Source organism: Macaca mulatta, chromosome 20 (assembly GCF_049350105.2).
Source record: "Macaca mulatta isolate MMU2019108-1 chromosome 20, T2T-MMU8v2.0, whole genome shotgun sequence".
Taxonomy (NCBI): domain Eukaryota; kingdom Metazoa; phylum Chordata; class Mammalia; order Primates; family Cercopithecidae; genus Macaca; species Macaca mulatta.
Genome location: NC_133425.1, coordinates 24,854,851 through 24,880,485, shown reverse-complemented (window position 1 = coordinate 24,880,485; position 25,635 = coordinate 24,854,851). Strand labels below are relative to the sequence as shown.

The 25,635-nt window shown below is 39.5% G+C and overlaps 1 long non-coding RNA gene across 2 annotated transcripts in view; it reads right to left on the bottom strand.

Moving 5' to 3' along the window:
• The window catches only part of LOC114674471 (uncharacterized), a 125,618-nt gene that overhangs the window by 55,851 nt on the left and 44,132 nt on the right, over positions 1-25,635 (bottom strand). For both annotated transcript variants that reach the window (XR_013411994.1, XR_013411995.1), the window contains 3 exons: positions 12,327-12,525; positions 3,894-4,010; positions 1,993-2,060 (listed from right to left, as the gene is read on the bottom strand). This is a non-coding gene — a long non-coding RNA (uncharacterized LOC114674471). The remainder of the gene's footprint in view (positions 1-1,992; positions 2,061-3,893; positions 4,011-12,326; positions 12,526-25,635) is intronic.

Here is a 25,635-nt window from a genome sequence, read left to right as displayed (position 1 = left end):
CCTCCTGCCTCAGCCTCCCAAAGTGCTGGGATTACAGGCATGAGCCACTGTGCCTGACTTATTAGGTTCATATCTGTCTTCTCTATTTGGTAATCTCTAGCTGCTCATTTATTACTGCATCCACAAAAAAAAGCCCAATATCCAGAAGATGTTCCACAAGTTGATGGAATGATAAAAAACAAAATGAGAAAAGGAGAGAGGGAGGGCTGAGTGGCAGCTTAGTGTACACATCAGTTGTTTGCCCTGAACAGCTACTTCCCTGCCTGTAGAAATGGTGTCTGGCATCTTATAAGTGACCTCTCCTTCGTAAACGTTTGCATCTGATTATTTCTCCATGTACCACCACCTGCTTTGACCCACAACCTGACTTCATTTGCACTGGATCCATTTCTTGCTTTCCACCACCCTCTTCATATTTGATGCATCAGACTGTCTCTGACTTCTGGGCTCACCTCTAATCTGGACTCAAATTTGTCCACTTGATGAAGAAATTTTAATTGAGTGCTTATTGTATACAAGGCAGGGCAATATAATGAAGAAATACACCCACATAATGTCTGTCCTCTCTAAATTTACCTTCTCCTGGAGTAAACAGATAATCACACTCACAAAAAAAAAAAAAAAAAATTACAGACTGTGTTTGAGTGATATGAATAAAAAGAACAAAGTGTTACGAACCAGAATAATAGGTGATCTAAATTAGTCCAGAGCTGCGAGGGAGAAGGGAAGTTACAAAAGACTTTTCTGGGGAAGTGACATTTAGCTGAGATCTGGAAGAAAAATAAGATTAAGTGACGTAAAGGGGGAGATGTTTGAGAGATACGGCTGGAGAAGTCAGACCAAACCATTAAATCACTCAGAGCCTTACAGACCATATTAAGTTTTGCTGCAATAATAAATATCAACATCTTAAAATAGTGATTTGTTTCCCATTCATGTTATATGTCCACATGGGTCATGTCTTAACGTTGCCTTCAACACTGATGGATCAGTCTTTATCTGGACCAATGCCAGCCTTAAAAAAAGAGGAAAAGAAGAGAAAAGAGAAGCCACATATCTGGCTTTTAAAGCTTCTGCTTAGAAATAACACACATCACTTTGGCCCACGTTCCATTAGCCAAAGCAAGTCACATGGCTACATTTGTGTTCAACAGAGTAGGAATATATAATCCTCCTGCATGGAGGGTCCCTGCAAGTCACATGGCCATGCTTGACATTAGTGAGACAGGGAAGTAGAATCCTCTTCCAGGAAGGGCATTAAATATTTTGAACATTGATACAATTTCCCACATAGGTTTTATCCTAAGAGCAATGGGAAGCCATGGAAGAGTCTTAAGCAGTGATAAGATTCATAATCTCACAAATTATAAATCACAATGCAGAGAATGGCTTGGAGAGTCTCAAAAGTGGTTGTTAATGGTTATCATAATAGCAAAGGTGGGAGGAAATGTATAATGACTTATACTAGGGTGATGGCAGTGGAAATGGAAGACATAAATGGGTTAAAGTCTTATGAAATGGAATTTATAAGATCTGGTGATTTGTTGAGTATGGATAGTGAGAAAGAAAGAAGGGTCAAAAGTGATTCCAGATTTAACTCTTTATGCCTTTACATTATAGTTAACCACTCATTCCTAGCCACTCTCTTTTTTTTTTTTTTTTTTTACTAAATATCATGGTGTATCATTTTCCTCTCTGTTCCAAGCACTATCACTATCCCAAGTGACTTTAGTATCCATTTGAGCACCCCATTCACTATCCATGCCTCTCAAATCTTTTGCCCGCTCAACTCAGTGGCCTTCACCTCCACTCCTCTTTGAACATCTTCTCTCATGATCACACCCTAGACCATAAAGTCATCCATCCAACAAAAAATTTCACATCTCTGAGATCTTAAATTCTAAGATTTCTTTTTGGCAACAGCTGACAATCATCCTAGCTCCTTTTTCAATATTTTAATCTTTTGTATCAATGTCTGACTTTCTCACCTACCTGGAAAAATGCCAGCCCTGGATGAATCCAGTAATTGTCTCCCACACATCTTCACTAGGCTGTGAGCTCTACTGGAAGAAATCATATCATTACAAAGAATGGAATAATTGCAAAATTCTGGTCTCAAAACTCATCTGAGCCCTTCATGCTGTTCTGAATATCTTCTGGGTTTTTTTTTTTCCATAGTTGTTTCAGATTTGTAGTCTCCTCAACTGTATTAGTCCTTTCCTGTTGCTATAAAGAAATACCTGAGGCTGGGTAATTTCTAAAGAAAAGAGATTTATTTGGCTCATGATTCCATAAGCTGTACAAGAAGCATGGCACCAGCATCTGCTTCTGGTCAGGGTTTTAGGGAGCTTCCACTCATGGTGGATGACCAAGGGGACTAGCATGTGCAGAAATCCCATAATAAGAGAGAAAGCAAGAGGGGAGCAAGGTGCCAGGCTCCTTTTAACAACTAGCTCCCAAGGGAACTAATACAGTGAGAACTCGCTCAGTACTCCCACTCAGGGAGGGAATTAATCTATTCATGAGGGATCCACCCCCACGACCCAAACACTTTCCACTAGGCCTACTTCCAACACTGGGAATCAAATTTCAACATGAGGATGAAGGTCAAATATCCAAACTACAGCATAAATTTTCTTAACCTCCTCTTCTCTGATCACCCTTAGAGTAAGACCTGACCTTCTGCTTCCCAAAGAAAGTAAAAATCCTGTATTACCTCACCTCCCCAGAACTTCAAGAGGAAACTACCCCTCATGGTTCCTGTAGCATGTATGCATGTAGAGCATGGCCAAGATTCAAGTCACATGATCCTTTCCAATGCACCATCCATTGATTAGCCAGTCATGAATAATTTGTAAGCCTGGCTCACAAAATTAGGATCAGCCAATCTGATATTTGCCTGAATTTGGAATTACAAAGCTGAAGCAGCTAAAAGAAAGTGATGTGGGCGGCCGGATGTGGTGGCTCAGGCCTGTAATCCCAGCACTTTGGGAGGCCAAGGCGGGCGGATCACGAGGTCAAGAGATCAAGACCGTTAACACGGTGAAACCCCGTCTCTACTAAAAACACACACACAAAAAAAAATTAGCCAGACGTGGTGGCGGGTGCCTGTAGTTCCAGTTACTCAGGAGGCTGAGGCCAGAGAATGGCGTGAACCCAGGAGGTGGAACTTGCAGTGAGCCGAGATCACGCCACTGCACTCCAGCCTGGGCAACAGAGCAAGACTCCGTCTCACACACACACACAAAAAAAGTGATGTGGGCAGCCAGTATGATATGGATATGTAAAGGTTAATATCAAGTAGAAAGAACATATAAACAGAAGACACTGATGAGTGGAGAAAGGAAACCAGAGCCAATGCCCAGGGAAAAGATAGCAATTCCCTGCCGTTCATTAGACAAGGAGCATCATAGCTCCCAGTTCCAAACTCTATGAGGTCTGGCTCTACTTTGGTTGGTTAGCTGGACTTTCTGAGATTTTTTTTTAATTTTATTTTAGAGACAGGGTCTCACTTTGTTGCTCAGGCTCAAGTGCAGTGGCCTGATTTTAGGTCACTACAGCCTCAAACTCCTGGCCTTAAGTGATCTTCCTGCCTCAGCCTCTCCAAATACGTGGGACTAAAGGTGCAAACCAACACACCTGGCTACATTTTTTTTTTAATTTTTTGTCTAGATGGGGTCTTGCTATGTTGCCCAGGCTAGTCTTGAACCCCTGGCCTCATGTGAACCTCCTGCCTCAGTCTCTCAAAGTGCTGGGATTACAGGCAGGAGCTGCCACACCCAGGTGAGATTTTTCATGCATTCTTCTGCAGAAGACCTTGCTGTTTGCCTATCCACATTACCTTCTCCTTTTTGCCCTAAATAACACTCTGATTTTTGTTGAAATATACTTACCTTTGCCAGATGCATGACATGAACCTGTAGTCCCAGCTACTCAGGAGGCTGAAGCAGGAGGATTGTTTGAGCCAAGAGGTTCAAGACCAGCCTGGGTAATGCAGCAAGACCAAGTCTCTTTAAAAAAATTAAAAATAAAATAAACATATTTGCCTCCCAAACCTTCTTGCAAATAGGAGGGTTATATGACCTTCTGTGGCCAATGAGATGCAAGTGGTAAACTACTGCCAGGGTATCTAGGGAAAAATATTCCTGATGGAAAAAAATGAAGAGGCTCAACTTATATGTACCCTTTGCACTTGTATTAGTCTGTTTTCACGCTGCAAATAAAGACATACCCGAAACTGGCTAACTTATAAAGGAAAGAGGTATAATTCACTCACAGTTCCACATGACTGGGGAGGCCTCACAATCATGGCGGAAAGTGAAGGAAGAGCAAAGTCACATCTTACATGGCAGCAGGCAAGAGAGCTTGTACAGGGGAACCCGTTTATAAAACCATCAGATCTCGTGAGACTTATTCCCTACCACAAGAACAGTACGAGGAAAACCACCCCCATGATTCAATTATCTCCACCTGGCTCCACACTTGACATGTGGAGATTACTACAACTTAAGGTGAGATTTGGGTGGGGATGCAACCAAACCATATCAGCACTTCTTTCCTGCTTGGAGTCCAGATATGATGCTTGAGGTACAGTAAACATCATGTGGCCATGAGGGCAAAATTTACACACTGAGTCTAGTCAATCAGATATCTAGAAAGAGCTTAAATTATTTATTATTTCCTAAGTAGCTGATACTATCCCTGATCTGCCTACTCTAGGTTCTCAATATTTGAGAAACATAAGATTTCTTTTGAACTAAGCACCTACACTTGGATTTCTGGATGCAGTTCTAACTGATAATCTCTCTTGTGCAAGCTTAAGTAGGTTTCTGTTCCTTGCAACCAAAATTGCCACAAGTGAAAAAACATCAGCTAGCACTTCCTCTGCCTATCTACCCACTCACCTACAAAATATATGCATCCCTACAATCCTTTCCTTCCCAGAGGAAGAAGGTCCTTCCTCCTCACACATTCTAGATCCTATGACTTCTTCACAAGAACACTGTCCATCATTCACTGCTTTCCCCTGCACTTTCAACCTCTCCCTTTGCTCTGTCCCCTGCCAGTCACTAAACCTACTCAAGTCTCTCCCAGTTCAAATAAATCGTGCCCTTAATTTCATCTCTCCCTCCTATTATCACCATGTATTTCTTCTCTTCTTCAAGGTTCTATCAGGAATTATCTTCACTTGTGACTCCCATTTCGGCCCCTTTTATTCATTCCTTAACCTATTCCCTGTTTGCCCCAAGAATAAGCTGCATTTTTTTTTTCTAAATGGGAAATGGGTTTCTTAATTCATCCCAGCACTCAACTGAAAAAAAAAAAAAAACTATTGCTGAGGTCCCTAAGAACACAGTACACTCTGCACCCCAGTAAAGTCAACTTGTATACCCACTGTTTACAGAAAATGCCATGCTGTTGAGATAGGAGGCAGGGCTCAGACACTGGACCGACCAAACTGAGGACTAGCTAAAACAGAGACAGGACGGAAGCAGCTTTCCATGAGACACACCCACCAGTGTCCCATGTCAGTTTACCATTGCCTTAGCAAAACCCAGAAGTTACCATCCCTTTTCATGACAATGACTCTGTGACCCAGAAGTTACCACCCTTTTCCTAGACATTTCTGCATAATCTGTCTCTTGATTTGCATGTAATTAAAAGTGGGTATCAATATGACTGCAGCCCTGCCTCTGAGCTGCTAGTCTGGGCACACTGCCTATGGGGTAGCCCTGCTCTGCAAAAAGCGATACGTTTGCTGCTGCTGTACACTGCTGCTTCAGTAAAAGTTGCTGTCTAACACCACTGGCTCACCCTTGAATTCCTTGCTGGGTGAAGCCAAGAACCCTCCCTGGCTAAGCCCCAATTTTTGGGCTCACCTGCCCTTTCTCACCATCTCTTACCTCCATGCCTTGGCATGGCTACATCTGGGGTGCAGTCCTCACTCTACTTTCCTCCTCCACCCTACGTGTACCTGGCTCTCTTATATATGTCCTTCTCAGACATCACCTTCTCCTAGGAGTTTTCCCTAAAACACCTTCCTGCAAAATACGTCCCTTGTTCCCAGTTAAACTCTTTGCACCTCAGTTTACTCAACTGCAGAATGGGGATGTTAATCGTACCTACCTTAGAAAATGTCACGAAAATTAAATGAGTTCATTGTATCAACACTTAGTACCCTTGCTTAACACCAGAAACTACAATGTAAGTGTTCAATGAATAAATAAATAACTCACTTGCTGAAATTGCTCCTGTCCCACAATTATCACACTGTGTTGAAATTGCCTCTGGCTTTACAGTAGAAACATTTGGGAAACTTTAAAAATTTCTGAACTCCAGACCATATCCAGACCAATTACACCAGTATCTCTAAGGGTGGTGCCAGACATAAGTATTCTTCATACACACACACACACACACAATTCTGTTGTGTAACCAAGCAAAAACCACAACCCTAAACCTCCTGATTCTAATCATTGACTGTGCCTCAAATCACCTGAAGAGTTTCTTTAAAGGACTCGTGCCCAGGTCCCACTCCCAACCACACTTAGAATTTCTGGAGATGGGGCTAACATCAGCATTACTATGAAGTTCTCACATAACCCTGGTGCACAGTGTGGTGTAAGAGCCACACTCTAAACCAGAGGTTGGCAAACTATAGCTCACAGCCCATATCCAGCCCATCATCTGTTTTTGTAAAGAAAGCTTTATCAGAACACAGCCATACTCATTCAGTTACATATGGCTGTGGCTGCTTACACCCCACCATGGCAAAATTGGATAGTTATGATAAAAACTATACTGACCAGAAGCCTAAAATAGTTGCTCTAGACCCTAATTTTGTTAATGCATTCTTAACACGGAGCTTAGCATGTGGCAAGCACTGGAAAAATATTTGCCGATGTTAGTTTCTCTCTCTCTCTCTCTCTCTCTCTCTCTCTCTCTCTGTCTCTCTCTTAAACTAATTGCTAAGATTCTTTTTTGGCTTAGCTTTATGGTTCAACAGAAGAAATCCAGCAAGTCTTGGAGGCAATGCCCTTTGTAGAATGTTTCTCTGGCTTCAGGACACTTCGTCAACACAGGGCTCATTTTACTTTTCCTCCTGTAAGTAGCTGCAAGCAAGACTGCTCCCTGCTTCTCCAATAAGCAATGATCCTCTGGGAGACTTGACATTCTTCCTTTAATTACCAGTAACTGAGTCAGATTATTTCCCCTGGGCTCTCCCCGACCTCCATCACTCACAGAAGCAGAGGATGTGGTGTCTTCCCTGCTACTGCCCTACCCTCCAAAAACAAAAACAAAAGGAACTTCACTCTCAATCTTCCTCTTTTCCTCTCACACCATCTCATTTTTGCAAAAATATGTCTCAGCTCCCTTGGCTCCAGGTAATGTCAAAGAATGAGCCCCCTTTCAGCCTGAGGATAGATACCAAGGAAACATCAAGCAAATTTAACAAGATATTTTACTTGCTTCAGGTCTTTCCAAACCTTGCCATGAATGTAAGACCACAGTGGATTTGGGAAGAGATGCAGAGAACAGCCTTTGAGCCACTGGGAAAGAAATTGCTGAGAATCACAGGTTAGAATCTTCCAAGTCCTGTCTTCTCCTTGGAAGTTCAGACAGCCCCTTTTGTTGCATGGTGTGATTTTATTTCTATTAATCTCCCTCAGCCCCTGGGGAGATCCCACACCTAGTTTAAAGGGTGCTCCCAGGCTGTTATTCAACAACTCACTCACTCTAGCTCCATACAAATGTCAGTTCTCATGCAGCACAACTCCATTTCTGCAAAATGGGTCTAATTTCTTCATCACTTGTCTACTTTCACAATGGTACTCTGAGGGACCTAGTGACATATAGGCGAGTGTCTCAGAACTAGATGATATTGCCAAAGTCTACCAAAGCCAGTCTCTCATCTCCAGGCCTGATTGCTCTAGGATCGTTGAATTTTAGAGCCCTTTACTTATTTTCCAAAGGAGGAAATAAAGGCCCAGTGAGGCCAATCACATACATGACTGTTTTTCCAACAGCCTATGTGATACCTCCTCATATAACTATGTCTTATTTAGTTTTGTCAAATCTAAATTCTTGGTTTTTCTTCATTATCCCCAAATTCATTTCTCCCCATGTAAGTTCACAGCTCATGTCCATGTGCCCAGTTGCACCAGCCACAACCTGAAAGTCATCTTTAATTTTTCCCTTTCTGCAGACCCATACCTAATCTACCAGCAAGCCTGGTCCCCTCTGCCTCCCAAATTCTGCCAAAACTGATGAAAGGTGAAGAGCGAAAACCCCTTTGTTGCCACTGCTGCTCCTCTAAACCACTCCACCATTTCCATTCATCTGGACTAAGTACTGCTAAGACTACAAAAATTAGACAGTTAAAAAAAATTCATTCTTCTCTCTGCTTCTACTCTCGATCTGCTATAATCAGTTTTCCATTCTGCAGCCAGTTGTCTTCTGAAATGTACATCCCTGAAAGAAACTCCATTGCTTCAAGTCATCTGAAGAATTCTCTTCCACTTCAAATAAATTTCAATCTTCTTTCCTTGGCTTGTAAGCTATAGGCTTGTATAGAGAAATCAAGGTTTCTCAACCTTGATGCTATGGACATTTGGGGGTGGACCATTCTGTAAGCTGGAGACTGTCCTGTGCATTGCAGGGTGGTAAGCAGCATCCATGGCCTCCACCCACCAGATGCCAGTAGCACAGCCCCATGTGGTAACCCTGACTCTCAATCCAAACTCTCAAAATTTATTCAAAGCCACCTCCAACTTGCAACCCCTACCCTAGCCCTGATCACTGTGCTCTAACCTCACTGTCCTGCTTTCATGCTTGTTCCCAAATTTACATCTGCTACTCCTCTGCCCGGAAGACCCTTCTTCCAGATCCGCACAGGATCAGCCCCTTCCCATCATCCAAGTCTCGGTTCAGATTGTCACCTCCTCCGAAAGGTCTACCCCAGCCATCCTGCCTAAAGCAGCCCATCCGCCCACTTCTCTACCTCATTGCCCAGTTTTATTTCCTTCACTGCACCTGTTAGTACCTGAAATCATTCTATTAATTTATTTGTTCAGGTCTGTGGTCCTGCACTAAACTACTAGCTTGATGAGACCTTGTCTGTCCTGCTCTCTGCTGCTTCCCCACTGCCTGCCTAGAAATTGCATATAGTAGGTATTCAATAAATAGTTATTAAAGAATATGACTCAATGAATGGATAAATAAGATTAGAACTCATGTCAGCTAAGGCTTTATACAGGATTCCTTCTAAGACCCCAGTGCAACCAGAACCATTTCAAGAGAGTGATTATCTACTGTGAGAAATTATCACTGCTTAAAAATACAGATGTCCTGGGTTCAAATCCCAGCTTTGCCATTCATCAGCTGTTTGGCCTTCGGCAAATTGCTGAGCTCTCTGACCTTCAGTTTTCTCATCTATAAAATGAGAATAACGATGGTATCTTTCTCATAGGACTGCTGTAAAGACTAAGTGAGATCATAAGTATAAAACACTTAGAGTGGTACTCGACACAGAGCAAGCACCATGTGTTGGTTGTCATGGTTGTTGTTCTTTCACTGATGATGAACTTTTTAGAGGAAAATAATAACCACTATAGGATACAAAAATTTCAGAGCCTCCTCACCACTCTACCCTGACAGAGCCAAAGCAGTACCACAGAACTTTCTATCATGGACTTCTTCTCTCTAAAGCTGCTTCCCTCCAGTTAAAATAAATCTGATTTTATCTTGGGCCTAAGCAGGGAACTACTTATGTAGTAGTCACCTTTAATAGCTCAGAACAATATAATTGCTACCTCTTAGCATTCTGTTCTCCGGGGTAAATCATCCTAATGCTTTTAATGCCTACTTGCTTTTCCTATTTTCTGATCTTTCACATTCATTGTTTTCAGTTTGGAAATAGATCCAGATAAAGAAGGAGGAGGGCTGCTGTTGTCATAGCAACTGCAAAGGGACGGACAACCCAATTCAGAGGAAATAAGAAAAGTTGAGGGCTTTTTTTTTCATATTTTTCCTTTCTGATTGAAAGCACTGCATTGCTTTGAACAGAAGACACGTGGCTGACACTGTCACTCTCACACATTGCCTCCTGATCCTCCACCCTCACCACCCCCCCGCCCCGATACATACATAGAAAGGGGAAATTGTCAAAGTTTGATGAGTGAAGGTGCTTGGTGACACCTCTATTGAAAAGCATCCCCCCTTTTATCACCACTTTTAAGGCTTATTTTTGTATTCACCCAACATAATCCACAGCCTCTCTCCCTAGTTTCTCTCTTGGTTTGCATTACACAGCTGGGCACCTGCCTATTCTCCAGTTTTTTTAAAAAAGCTTATTTCTTATTTTTTTAATATTTTTTAATTACACAAGTAAAACAGCATTATACAACTCAAACAATCTAAATGCATACTCCCTTCAAGCCACTACTGATTCTGCAGCATACACACACATATATTTTTAACATGAACAGAATAGTATATACAAACAGTATATACAATACACACTGTTCTCAAAATTGTTTTGTTCCCGTGATATGTCACGGGTATTCATATCACTGTCCCTGCCTCCTTTCATCTTGGTTATCATTTGCCTTATAGATCTTTTTCCAACTCTTTCTTTTCAGAATTTATATATTGTTTTGCCTTGGTTTATCTCTTACAAATAACATGTAAGTAATTGTTTAAACCAAGCTGAGTGGCAGTTTAATAGAATGATTAAGAGCATGGGTCGTAACCATCAAAGAGCATGGGTTCAAATCTGGCCTCTCACTTGAAGCAAATGGCTTAATCTCTCGTAAGTCTCAGGGTCTCATCTTTAACATGAGAATAAAAATAGAACCTGTCTTGCAGAGTTTACTGTTAGCTTTAAACAAAATTGTCTATTTAAAGTGCTTAGCACAGTGTGTAAATCATAATAACACTCACTAAATGGTAGCTATAGTTTCTGCCTTTTTACAGAGGAGTTTAACTCATTCACATGCAATCTGAATACTAATACTTGAGTTTATTTTTGCCACCATATCTTGTGTTTTCTACTGTGATGCTTTCTTGAGTTTTCTTCCATCCTTTGTCTAACTTCTGTGAAATTCATGAAGTTTCATTATTCAATTTTTTCTGTATTTTCTATTTTTCTCTTCACAGTGGTAGTTAATCAATATCCATATCCTCCTTTTAACTTCTAAGCCCTAATTAAAACCCTTAGCATGTTTCACTTCTACTCTCAGATCCCCACTCTCACTTCCTGCTTTGAAAGCCACTGGAGATTTTTTTCCAAACTGTTACCCCTTTTGTGTTATGCATCAAAATTCTTTATCCTTAACTCTATGATTTGCTGGTTTACTGTGTCATCACTTTTTATGTCCCATATTTTCCTTTTTCTTTGATCTATCATTTTCATTTTGCTGGAGTACATCCTTAAATAATTCTTTCAGATAACGGCTCTGAGTGATACAATTCCTAAATACTTATATATATGAAAACGACTTTAATTTGTCCATACTTGACTGATAGTTTCTCTGAATAAAGGATTTTAGGTGCAAAATAATTTTCTCTCAGAATTTTGAACTCTATTTTCTCTTTATATCCAGTATTGCTATTGAGAAGTCAGATATATATGTAATCTTTTTTTGTTTTTGAAATGCTTTTTCTTCCTTCTTGAATCTTCAAGAATGCTCTCTTTATACTTGAAGTACTAGAGTTTTACCTAATGTGTCATAGGAGGATCATTTTTTAATACCATTCAGCACTCTGTGCCTGTCTTCAGCTCTAGAAAATTTTCTTCTATTGTTTGTTATTGTTCTCTTCCCTCTATTCTCTTTTATCTCCTTTTGAAACAGCTATCAATTTTGTAACTTAAAGGTCTATCCTCCCTGGCTTTTAGTCTATTTATTATGCTTTACATCTCTTCATCCTTTTATTCTGCATTCTGGAAGAGTCTCCTGCTTCTAGTATTCTAATTCAGTCTTCGGCTTTTCAGCACACTTATTGAATGGGGTTTATTCTGCAATCATACTTTAAAATTTTAGGTCTTCTGATTTCCTATTTTTCTTAGCAGCTTTTTATGGTTGTGATAGTCTCTTGAATCTCTCTAAGAAATTAATACTAGTGTTTATATTTCCTACTTCCCTTCCTTAATTCTACTATCTCAGATGTTAGTTTTTGTGCTTAGTGAGTTTGGTACCTCTCTTATGGGATTGGTTTTTCTCAAATGATCGGTGGTTTTTTAATTGCATTTTGTAGATGAAAATTTAGAAGGGAAATACTTGCCAGGCGGTCTGGGTTTTGTCAGCTCAAGTAAGGTCTCTATTTACCTGGCAGCAAATTTATATTTTCATCACAGAATTCCTCCTCAAGTGATTTCGTGAGGTAAGAGGTGAGGTGTGCAGTCACATATGGTGTATATGGCAGGTAGACTTTAAGGTGGCTTCCAAGATCTCTGTCTCCTGGTGTTCACGTCCTTTTGTGATTCCTCCCATTGAGTATGGGTGAGACCTGCGACTCACTTCTACCCTGTAGAATATAACAAAGTGAGAGGATGTCACATGATTATGTTACATTATCTAAGACTCCTTCATGTTAACACACTCTACTGTCTTCCTGTCTCTCTTAATTTCCATTACTGACTTTGAAGAAATAAGCTATCATAAATCCTACACCACAAAGAAATTAATTCTGGCAACAACCTCAGGGCGCTTGGAAGGAGATCCTTCCCCCAGCTGAGGCTCTAGTAAGAGTAAAGTCCTGCCCAATATCTTGATCGCAACCCTGTGACAGACTAAGCAGAGGACCCATCTAAGCCACACCCAGACTTTTAACCCACAGAAACTGTGAGAAAATAAATGTGTGTTGTCTTAAGCTACTAACCTTTTTTTTTTTTTAAGACGGAGTTTCACTCTGTCACCCAGGCTGGAGTGCAGTGACACAATCTCGGCTCACTGCAACCTCCACCTCCTGGGTTCATGCCATTCTCCTGCCTCAGACTCCTGAGTAGCTGGGACTACAGGCACCCACCACCACGCCCGGCTAATTTTTTGTATTTATTGTATTTTGCAACACAGCAAGACTCCATCTAAAAAAAAAAAGAAAGAAAGAAAGAAAAGAGAATAAAGTGAGCACCTGACTTTTCCATGGAACTCAGAAACAGGCTCACCACAGTGAACCTCAGCACTCAGCCACTCCCACAGAATCAGGCTTCAGACCCAATGCCAGGACATCGTCTGTGGCCCCAGGCTTAGGCCTGCACTAACATCGGGCTATCCCCCTAGACCTGGGGTCCAGACCCACCCCAGTACCAGGCCAGGCGCCATAGCTCCAAGTTAAAGCCAGTCCCTGAAAACTCAGGCTCCAGGCCAGCCCCCATAGACCCAGGCACCAAGCCAGCCCCCACAGTCTCATATTCTAGCAGACCCAGGCCCCAGGCACACCCTAGTATACTCAAGATCTAGGCCAGCCCCATCATCCTCAAACTACAGGCTGGCCCCTACATGCATGAAGGATGAGAATCACTTGGACCCAGGTTGTAATGAACCAAGACCATGTGATTCCACTCCAGCCTGGGTGACACAGTGAGACTCTGTCTCAAACAAAAAAGAAAAAGTAAGAGGAGAAGTTAAAGTGTAGAGTATTTTTATGCAGTTGAAGAAAAATGCTATTAGTTTAAAATAGACTAACTATGAGAGGTTTTATACAAGCTTTATGGTAACCACAAAGTAAAACCTGTAGTAGATACATCAAAGATAAAGAGAAAGGAATAAAAGCATACAAAAACAAAAGTCATAAAGGAAAATAGCAAGAGAGAAAGAAACTACAAAACTGTCAGAAAACAACAAAATTGCAATAGTAAGTCCTTACTGATCAATAGTTAATTTCAATGTAAATGGATTCAAAGCAAAGACAGAATGGTTGAATGGATTAAAAAAAAAATCCAACTATAAGCTGCCTACAAGAGACTCACTTTAGCTTTGAGAACACACATAGGTTGAAGGTGAAGGGACAGAAAAAAATATTTCATACAAATAGTATTCAAAAGAGAATAAGGGTGGTTATGCTTATATCAGACAAAATAGACTTTAAGTCACACTGTCGTAAGAGACAAAAAAGTCATTATATAATGATGAAGGGGTCAATTAAACAAGATAATATAACAATTGTAAATTATATGCACCCAACATCAAAACATCCAAATACATAGAGAAAATATTAACAGAAATAGAGAGTAATACAACAATGGTAGGGAACTTCAATATCCCACTTTTCCTAATGAACAGATCATCCAGACAAAAAATCATTAAGGAAACAGCAGACTTGAATGACACTATAGAACAAATACCTAACAGATATACATAGAATATTCCATACAATGGCAACAGAATACACATTATTTTCATGTGCAGAAAGAACACTCTTCAGGGTAGATAATATGTTAGGTTGCAAATCAAATCTTAAATTTAAGAGGACTGAAATTATATCAGCTATCTTCCCAACCACAGTAATATGAAACTAGAAATCAATAACAAGAGGAAAAAATGCAAAACTCACAAATACATGAAAATTAAACAACACACTCCTGAACAACCAGTAGGTCTAAGAAGAAATCAAAAGGGAAATCAAAAACTATATTGGGACAATGGAAGATGGGAAAACAACATACCAAAACTTACGGGATACAACAAAAGCAGTTCTGTGTGTGTGTGTGTGTGTGCGTGTGTGTGTGTGTGTGAGATGGAGTCTTGCTCTGTTGCCCAGGCTGGAGTACAGTGGTGCGATCTCAGCTCACTGCAACCTCCACCTCCCAGTTTCAAGCAATTCTCCTGACTCGGCCTGCCGAGTTGCTGGGATTCCAAGCATGTGTCAGCATGCCCAGCTAATTTTTATAATTTTAGTAGAGACAGGGTTTCCACATGTTGGCCAGCCGCGTCTCAAACTCCTGACCTCAAGTGATCCACCCGCCTTGGCTTCCCAAAGTGCTGGGATTACAGGCATGAGCAACTGCTCCCAACCCACAAAACCAGTTCTAAGAGGTAAGTTTATAGCAAAAAAAAAAAAAAAAAGCCTATGTTAAGAAAACAATATATCTCAAGTTAACAACCTAACTTTATATTTCAAGGACCTAGCAAAAGAAAAACAAACTAAGCTCAAAGTTGGCAGATGGAAAGGAATAAATATTAGAGAATAAATAAATAGACTAGAAAAGCAATAGAAAAGATTAGTGAAACTAAGAGTTTGTTTTTGGAAATAAAACAAAATTGACAAAAGTTTGGCTAGACTAAGAAAGAAAGAGAAACAAAATTATAAATGAAAGAGGAGATATTACAAGTGATACCACAGAAATATAAAGGATCATAAGGAATATAAGAAGCAATTATATACCAACAAATTGGATAACCTGGAAGAAATGGGCAAATTTCTAGAAGTATAACTTAACAGGACTGAATCATTAATTGAAAATCTGAACAGATCAATAATGAATAAGGAGATTAAAGCAGTAATCAAAAACCTCCCACCAAAAAAAAAAAAAAAAAAAAAAAAGCCCAGGATCTGATGGCTCCACTGATAAATTCTACCAAATATTTAAATAAGAATTAGGCCAGCCGCAGTGGCTCACACCTCTAATCCCAACACTTTGGAAGGCCAAGGCAGGCAGATCACTCGAGGTCAGGAGTTTGAGACCAGCCTGGCCAACATGGTGAAACCCCGTCTCTACTAAAAAGACACAAATTGGCCGGGCATGGTGGCTGGTGCCTATAATCCCAGCAGCTGCGGAGGCTGAGGCAGGAGAATCACTTGAACCAGGAGGCAGAGTTTGTGGTGAGCTGAGAGGATCACACCAGCCTGGGAGACAGAGCAAGACCCTGTCAAAAAAAAAAGGAAGGGAGGGAGGGAAGGAAGATGACAAAACACTTCCAAACTCATTTTATGAGACCAGTATTACCTTGATTCCAAAGCCAGGGGAAGACACAAGAAAAGAAGACTGTAGGCCAATATCCCTGATGAACATGATGTAAAACTTTTCAACAAAATACTAGCAAATTTATTTCAACAGCACATTAAAAAGATCTTACACCTTGATCAAGTGGGATTTATTTCTAAGATGCAAGGATGATTCAACATATGCAAATTAATAAATGTGATAAGCCACATGAACAGAATGAAGGATAATAGTCCTTTGTTCAAATATCTATACTGCCACTTTGGTCTACAGTTTCAATGTAATCTCTATCAAAATTCCAATGGCATTTTTCACTTGAAATAGAAACAAAAAGTCTTAAAATTTATATGGTACCACGAAAGACCCCAAATAGCCAAAGCAATTCTTGAGGAAGAAGAACAAATCTTCTTCTTCTCAATGAAAAGAAAATTTTATCACTTAAATATGTTAAATAAGTGAAATAATACAGTATGTAACCTTTTGGGGGCCTTGGGGGTGTGTTTGTTTTGTTTGTTTGTTTGTTGAGACAGGGTCTCACTCTGTCTCCCAGGCTGGGGTGCAGTGGCGCAATCTTGGCTCACTGCAACTTCTGCCTCCCAGGTTCCAGTGATTCTCCCACCTCAGCCTCCCAAGTAGCTGGGACTACAGGCACTTGCCACCATGCCCAGCTAATTTTTGTATTTTTTGGTAGAGACAGGGTTTCACCATGTTGGCTAGGCTGGTCTCAAACTCCTGACCTCAAGTGATCCATGCACCTTGGCCTCCCAAAATGCTGGGAGTACAGGCATGAGCCACCACATCTGGCCTCTCACAATGTATACATATATCAAAACATTACATTGTACACCCTAAGAATACAACTTATATTTGTCAATAATAGCTCAATATAGAGGTGGCAGAGGGAGAAGGAGAAAAAATTTTGTCACTTAAAAATATTAAATAAATGAAATGATATAGCATGTATATCATACTTTTTGAATTGGCTTTTTTCACTCAACATAATTCCCTAGATTCATCCAAGTTGTAGTGTATAGCAATCGTCTGCTCCTTTTTACGGCTGATGTGAATTCCATGATTTGGAATACAGAGCAAATCACAGTTTGCTTAGTCATTCACCTGTTGAAGGAGAACATCTGGGCTGTTTTAAATCTAGCAATTCAAGATCTGGAAATTTATCCTTCAAATATAGTACACAAAGGCAAGGAAGTGTTTACAATAGTAAAGAACAAAAGAAACGCAAAGTTCATCAAATGGGGCCTAGTTAAACAATGTACATTAATTCATACAACATGCATTTATATATAGATTCCATATAAATATACATTATATATATGTATAAGTAATTTCATATATATGTTGTATATAACTGAGTTACAGAAGAGTAAATGCAGTATGACTGGAAGCAAGGAAAGCAGAGAGAACAGTGTTTTCATGTTTCAGTTAATACAATTCTGCAAATTCTATATTCCTGTCCAATGTTTATCTCTCACATATTTCATCTTACTGCATTGGCTAGGCCCTCACTAGAATTGTAATTACTGGTAGTCAAAGCAAACATCCATGTGTTGCTTCTTATTTGAATGACAATGTTTCTAAAAAATTCAGCATCGTTACGTTTGCTGTATATTTATGGCAGACCCCTTCATAGTTATTTCTAGTGTGTCTAATCATGAAAGGATGTTGCATTTTAGCAAATGTCTTCCCAGTGTCCATTGAATGATTTTCTCCTTTGATCTGTAAATACAGTGAGTTACATGGATAGTTACATTGATTCCCAAACTTGAATTTATTAGAGAAATCCACTTGATCAAGATATATTATTCTTTTAATGTACCACTGGATTCAATTATCTAGTACTTTTTACAGTTTTTTGCCTCTATATTCAAAAGTGCCTGTAATTTTATTTTGTCTTGATACTGGGAATAAATTTGCCTTATAAAATAAGATTGGTTGTTCCCCATATTTTTCAATGCTCTGGCATGTAAAATACAGTGGATTCTTCCCTGGAATTTGGTAGAACTTACCTATATAACTACAAAAGTCTTGTGTCCTAGATGACAGAGAGGGAGGGCAGATTGGTAGATGGGCCTTTAACTGCTATTTCTATTTTTTTTTTTTAATGAGTGTTTTCTATTGGTTTTCTTGGACCCAATTTTGGTAATTTATATTTTCCTTGACATTTTTGTCCATTTCATCTAAGGATTTCAAATGAATTGCTATAAAGTTATATAGTTGAATCACATCATCCATACATTTATTATATGTGGATTCAACTATACATGATCTATTACATTTTTTATATATTTTTAAAGAAAAGAGAAAAGGAGGAAGGAAAGCCAAACAATGTAAACCACATGGGCAGTTCCTCCTGTTATTCTGATTAAAGAGGCTATGCCTCACATGAGCAAGACGTGAATCTGCTGCTCATGCTCTTGGTTTCTGTCAAGCATCTCCCCTCTCCAAAGGTGATCGTATGGTTTAGACGTAAACTATACAATCATATAAGTTGGCCACTAATTTTAAAACAATGATGAGGTTTTTCATGTAAGTTGGCCACTACTTTAAAAACAATGATGAGATTCAAAGATGAATTTAAAAAAAAAAACAAGGCCGGGCGCGGTGGCTCAAGCCTGTAATCCCAGCACTTTGGAAGGCCGAGACGGGCGGATCACGAGGTCAGGAGATTGAGACCATCCCGGCTAACGCGGTGAAACTCCGTCTCTACTAAAAATACAAAAAACTAGGCCAGCGCCTGTAGTCCCAGCTACTCGGGAGGCTGAGGTAGGAGAATGACGTAAACCCGGGAGGCGGAGCTTACAGTGAGCTGAGATCCGGCCACTGCACTCCAGCCTGGGCGACAGAGCGAGACTCCGTCTCAAAAAAAAAAAAACATTAGTTTTTGCAAGAATATATCCACCTTCGATATAAGTATGACTTACAAAGTAATTTCAATGGCAATTTTTTATCACAAGCACTTATTGTTTTACCCTCTGACCATAGCAAAAGTGCTGTACAAAGTAGCCTCCTAATTTTAAAAGTCTCTTCTGTATCCATACTCTATCTCCTTCATCATTCCTAATACCATTTGGATCCTCTCTCTTTGCCTTGATTAGACTAGCAGAAACTTTATGTGTTTTATCATTCTTTTAAAAAAAAAATCAGTTTTGGGTTTTATTGATCATCTTTACTCTTGTTTTTTCTGTTTCATTTATTTCTGCTTTTATTTTTATTAACTTGATCCATGTATTTTATTTGAGTTTCTTTTGTTTTTCTTTTCTTGCCCAGTGCTGCCGGAGTGTCATTTGAGGTTTCAAAGGGAAATTTAGCAGTGCTTTTTTTAGAGAAGTATATACTTTCTGACCCAGCAAATTCACATCTCAGAATCTATCCTGGAGAATAGTTTCTCCAGGAGAAGGATTCACACATTTGTCCAAGGATGCTATATTAAAATTTCCTTTTCACACTATTGTTTGTAACCCAAAACAAGCTACAAATACACCAATATGAATATAAGTTATGCTATCCTGAAACTATGGAACAGTATATAGCCAATAAGAAGAAAGAGTAAAGCTTCCTAAATGACCTACAAATGCTGTTTCACTTCTTTTTTCTCCATATAGCTATCCAGTTGTCCTTAAACCACTTACAAATAACCTGTCTTTTCTCCCACTTTAATATGCTCAATCTTTGTAATATACTAAATCCTCATCTATTCTTGGATATATTTCTATACTTCATTACATGCCATTGATCTATCAGTCTATTCCTGCATCAGTAGTCTGGTGTTATAAATTTCATTATTTTATAACACATTACACTACACAGTATAGCTGGTTATTTCTCATTACTCTTCTTTTTTGAGAATGTTCCTAGTAATTGCGACAAGTTCCAAGAAAAAAGTACTATTGAAATTTGATTGAAATTGCATTGAATTTATAGATTTATTTAGTGAGAATTGACATCTTTACAATTTTGTCTTCTTATCCAAGTGCAAGGTTTGACACGCCATTGATTCAAATCTTCTTTTATGTCCCTCAATAGAGGTTTATAGTTTTGTTCATATAGATCCTCCACATTGCTTGTTAAGCTTGTCCCCAGATATTTTATGAGTAGTGTCTCACAAGCATACGGATTTCAGTATGCCTAAAACTAAACTTGTAATCTATCTCCTCAAATCTGTTCCTTTGCCAGACACCACTTCCCCAGCCCCCATTGCATGTAAGGTATCTGTATTCACCCTAGTGCAATTGTCAGTAATCTGAATCATTCCTGAGTCCTCTCTCAAACTTACATCCAATTCATGACTAAGTCTAACCCTCTCCAAAATATATCTCAAACACATTGGCTTCTCTTCCTTTCTACTACTACCCTCCTTGTCTAAGCCATACTGCCATCTGAACTTATTACAACAGATTTCATTGGTCTCTTTTCTTCTTCCAATTCACCCTTTATACAACAGGATCTTTTTGAACACATAAATTGATCATATCACCTCCATGCTTATAATCTTCCAATGGCTTTGTATTACATTTATATGTAATTCAACATCTTCAGTAAGACCAGCAAGGTCCTAGATGATCTATCCCCTCTCTGTCTTTGGCCTTATTCCCCACCACTATCCTTCTTGTTCATGAGCCCTATGGGAATTAGTTCTTCAGATTTCTGACTATGTTTTATTAGATTATTGTTTCTAATTCTTCATTTCCTCCATGTTATAGAATTATTCATCTTTATCTCATCAACATTGGACTTGGCCATGTAATTTGTTCTTACCAATGGAATGTAAACAAGCAATGCAAAGAAAGGCTTTAAATGTGCTTACATGGTTTGGTTTAGCTGCCTGCACTTCTGTCATCTGGGAGAAGACCATGCTGATTTGCTGCTGGTCCAGACTGTGAAATACGTAGAACAGACCTGAACCCAACCCATAGCCTAAAGCAGCACTGCCCCAAAGCAACTTGCACACTGTTGAGCAGAACAATAGATGTTTATTGCTTCAAACTACTAAGATTTAAAACAATTAAGGGATTGTTTGTTACACAGCATTTATCAAAGCAATAGCTCACTGATGCACTAAATTCTTCCCTCCATCAGGGATTTTGTTTAATGTATGCCCACTTCTTTAGACTACAGGTTTCATGAGGGTAAAACTTCTCTCTGTTCTGTGTACTTCTATATAGCTGTGGCCTAGCATAATACTTGCTATGTGGTAGTGGCCAAAATAAATATTCATGAAATAAAGTATTATTGGGGCCAGGCACAGTAGCTCACTGCTGTAATCCCAGCACTTTGGGAGGCCAAGGTGGACAGATTGCTTGAGGTCAGAAACTCGAGACTAGCCTGGGCAATATAGTGAAACCCCATCTCTACTAAAAATATAAAAATTAGCTGGGCATGGTGGCATGTGCCTATAGTCCCAGCTACTCAGGAGGCTGAGGCATGAGAATTGCTTAAACCCGGGAGGTAGAGGTTGCAGTGAACCAAGACCATGCCACTGCACTCCAGCCTGGGTGACAGAGCAAGACTCTGTCTCAAAAATATATACGTATATTATTGGTATTGTAAATGCTGTCTTTGATTTCATTAACCTTCATAAGTAACATTGTAGGCATAATTAGATACACAATCTATAATATCTAGTTATATGTATAATATATAGGAAAATATATCTAATTATATAAGGTAATATATAGTTAACAATTAGTTATTTTTAATCTATTCTGTTATCCATTATTTAAGTAAATGCTTTTATCATTCCTAATCATTTTGTGGTTGATTCTCTTATGTGTCTATAACTAAAGTCTTACTATCTATCATGGTAATTTGTTAAATTGTTGTCCCAATAAACCACACCTCCTGGTGTTTGCACCGTTGTGTAGTCTCTTGCCCTTGGTTCTAGGCTGGGTCTGTGGCTTGCTTTCAATTAATAGAAAGGAATGGAAGTGACATTGTGCCTAATCCTTAAGAAGCCCAGTAGTTTATGGTTTTGTGCTGTTGGGAACCCTAATCCACTTTGCGCAAAGTCGGATTCTTTCGCTGGAAAGACCGCGTGCAAAGGCCATAAAGAGACAAAGACAGAAAAACCCTTCCAAATTGGCAGAATCAGGAGCAAATAAAATGGCTATTATCTTAAGTCACTGAGTTTTGGGGTAGTTTGTTACACATCAATAGATAGTTGAAACATCTACAAATAACAATAATTTTGGGTCCTCAATTAAGACTGTTATGCCACTTGATATTCTTTTCTAAGTGTGTTGACTAGTTCTTTGATCCCATTTTATGACCCATCCAAAAAAAGTGTAATAAATCTTAGTATTTTCTTAGGAAAATAAAATTAGGAGAAAAGGCATCAAACGATTGAATTGATATTTTAAGAGCATGCAATTATAGGGAGGGCTTTCACTTTTTATTATGTTTTTCTGAAAAGTTTAAATTTTATATTATAGTACGCATTACTTGTATAATTAAAAAGGTATTAATAATTGTGACTGCAGCCCTCATTTAATTTCTCGCTTTAGTGGGAAATGTTTCAACATTTCACCCCGAAGCAAAGCACTGGCTTGTTGTTTTGTTGTTGTTGTTTGCTATGTGTATAAATGTGTGTGAATTATATATTTTTATATGAAGTATATAAATGTATATTTATATATTATATATTTTTATACTTTTTGTCATGTTAAGTACATGTCCACCTATTATTATGTAACTAAATCAGCATTGGACTTTAAAATGTATTGAATATCTGTTCTTGCATTTATTGAAATGATATAGGTTTTTCTTTTTGGCCTACTAATATGATAATTTACATTACAAAATATTAAATCATACTGGCATGACCGATTGCCTTTTTTTTTTTTTTTTTGAGACAGAGTCTCACTCTGTCACCCAGGCTGGAGTGCAGTGGCACAATATCAGCTCACTGCAACCTCCATCAGGTTCAGGCGATTCTCTTACCTCAGCCTCCCGAGTAGCTGGGATTACAGACATGTGTCACCATGCCCAGATAATTTTTGTATTTTTAGTTGAGATGGCTTTCGCCATGTTGGCCAGAGCTGGTTTCGAACTTCTGACCCCAGGTGATCTGCCTGCGTCGGCCTCCCAAAGTGCTGGGATTACAGGTGTGAGCCACTGCGCCCAGCCTGACTGTCTTGATGGAAGAAGGATGCTCTTAATACAGTAGGGGCTCTGCCACAGGAGAATTTCACGAGGAAGAATTGAGGCTTCAGGGAGAAACAGACCAGTGTCCCCAAGTCCCTCCCACAAGCCAGGCACTGTCCACATTCCTTAAGGGAAAACTCAGTTACCCTGCATATTCCCCACACCAAATTCCCTGTCACCATAATCCACATTCCCTGCCTGAGCCACATTGATTTTCAATTATGCTGAAAGAACCACACTTCAATCCAAACAACCTAGTTGAAGCAAACAGCATGAAACAGAAGGTAGGAGGCTGAATAAACAGAGGAGCTAACACCAAATGAAGTACAGTTACTACAAAAAATCAGAAGAGACTTCTCAAAGAAGTATGGGTAATATACTAAGAGATATTTGAGTAGATACCACATTCTTAAATCGAACTGAGGCTGCCAACAATACAAAGGAACCGAATCCTTGTAAATTTAAAGAAATAGTTGCCAAAATTAAAAGTTCAACAACAACAAACAAAGCAAAGGGCAGGACAAACACATATGAAGACCAATTTTGTGAGCTAGAAAATTGATATCATTTATTGTCTATATTGCAGTGTTAAAGTAAAAGAATGTTTCTATCCTTTAGGCACTTTCTGATGTAGCTTTGGAGAATTTGGAGGCAGCTGGATGAGTAAGGCAAGAGGAGGAGAAGCCCTGCCAGATGTGGTGGCTCATGTTTGTAATCCCAACACTTTGAGAGGCCAAGGTAGATGGATCACCTGAGGTCAGGATTTCAAGACCAGCCTAGCCAACATGGTGAAACCCCATCTCTACTAAAAACACAAAAATTAGTCAAGAGGAGGAGTGGCGGGCACCTGTAATCTCAGCTACTCGGGAGGCTGAGGCACACGAATCACTTGAACCCAGGAGGAGGAGGTTGCAGTGAGCTGAGATTGTGCCACTGCACTCCAGCATGGGCGACAGAGCCAGACCCTGTCTCAAACAAAAAACGAGGAGAAACCTGGACCAGGAAAGAGAGAAAGAGATGTCCAAGCCCTTCTTTCCCACCGTGCGCTGCCAGCCCAAAGCATGCCCTAGCACAGGAAGAGAGAGACTTTCATTTCCTTTCAAACCTCTTTAAATGGAATTTAAAGCCTTACACGTATTTGCTGAAATGAGACTTTTCTATGTACAGCTTGAGGTGCCTGGAGAACCGAGTGACTAATAACGGCCGAGAAAGGCATTGGGGCTTCCCAGGAATTTCTCTCAGGGCTGCATAACAGGTTTGAACACACAGTGGGAAACAAAAATAAAATTGCTGAATGATTGTCCCTACAGTCCTGATGGTTCCAGCTAATGGCTCCATTTGGTTTTCAAACTATATAGGATAATAAAATCAGAAACTCCAGGGGAGCTTGTTAAAAATAGATCCTTAGGCCCCAAGTCCCAGAAAGTCATACTCAGGAGGTCTGCAGAGGATCCCAGCAATCAGCATTTTAAACAAGACCTCCCAGATGATACCAATTAAGTTAACCCACTCCCCACACCTTCAATAATTCTCTTCAAACCCACAGCCCAACCTCTAATCATTTTCCTCTGTGGCTCAAGGCAAGCTTTTTATGTCTCCTGAAAATCCCCACCTCCATTTCAACAGCCTGAAATTATATATACACATGTGTGTGTGTGTGTGTGTGTGTGTATATATATATATATATATATATATATATATATATATTTTTTTTTTTTTTTTTTTTGCAAAACTCTCCTGGATTTCTTCCAAGCTTCCGTGCTCCCATTTCCTTCCCTAACTTGGGGTACTTGCAATCTCCCCCCAATTTTAGCAAAATTTAAAAAATTAAAAGTGTGGACTTTGGAGTGAAATAGACTGGGGTTCATGTCCCAGCTTTGCCACTTACTAACTGTGTAACTTTGACTGAGCCTCGCTTTTCTCATCTGTGAAATTGGGGTAGTGTGGATGGAATTATATGATGTCTGGAATTTTCTTCTTAACAATCCAGGTGAAAGAAGCGGACAGGGGTATGAATGAATCAAAAGTGGCCATAGGTTGATAATTGGTGAATGTATTAGTCTGTTCTCACAATACTAGAAAGAACTTCCCTGAGATGAGTAATTAAAGGAAAGAGATTTAATTGACTCGCAGTTCCACATGGCTGGGGAAGCCTCAGGAAACTTACAATCACGGTGGAAGGGGAAAGGGAAGCAGGCACCTTCTTCACAAGGCAGCAGGACAGAGAGAGAGCACACCGGAAAAACTACCATGTATAAAACCATCAGATCTAGTGAGAATTCACTCACTATCATGAGAACAGCAGGAGGGAAACCGACTCCATAATCCAATCACTTTCCTCCCTTGACACATGGGAATTACAATTTGAGATGAGATTTTGGTGGGGACACAGAGCCAAACCATATTAATGAAGTTAGATGATGGGTATCTAGAGGTGTATTATATCATTGGCTCTATTTTGTATATTTGAAGTTTCCATAGTATAAAACTTAGGAAAGTTAATTTAAGTATACAAATGCCCCTTCATAAAAATG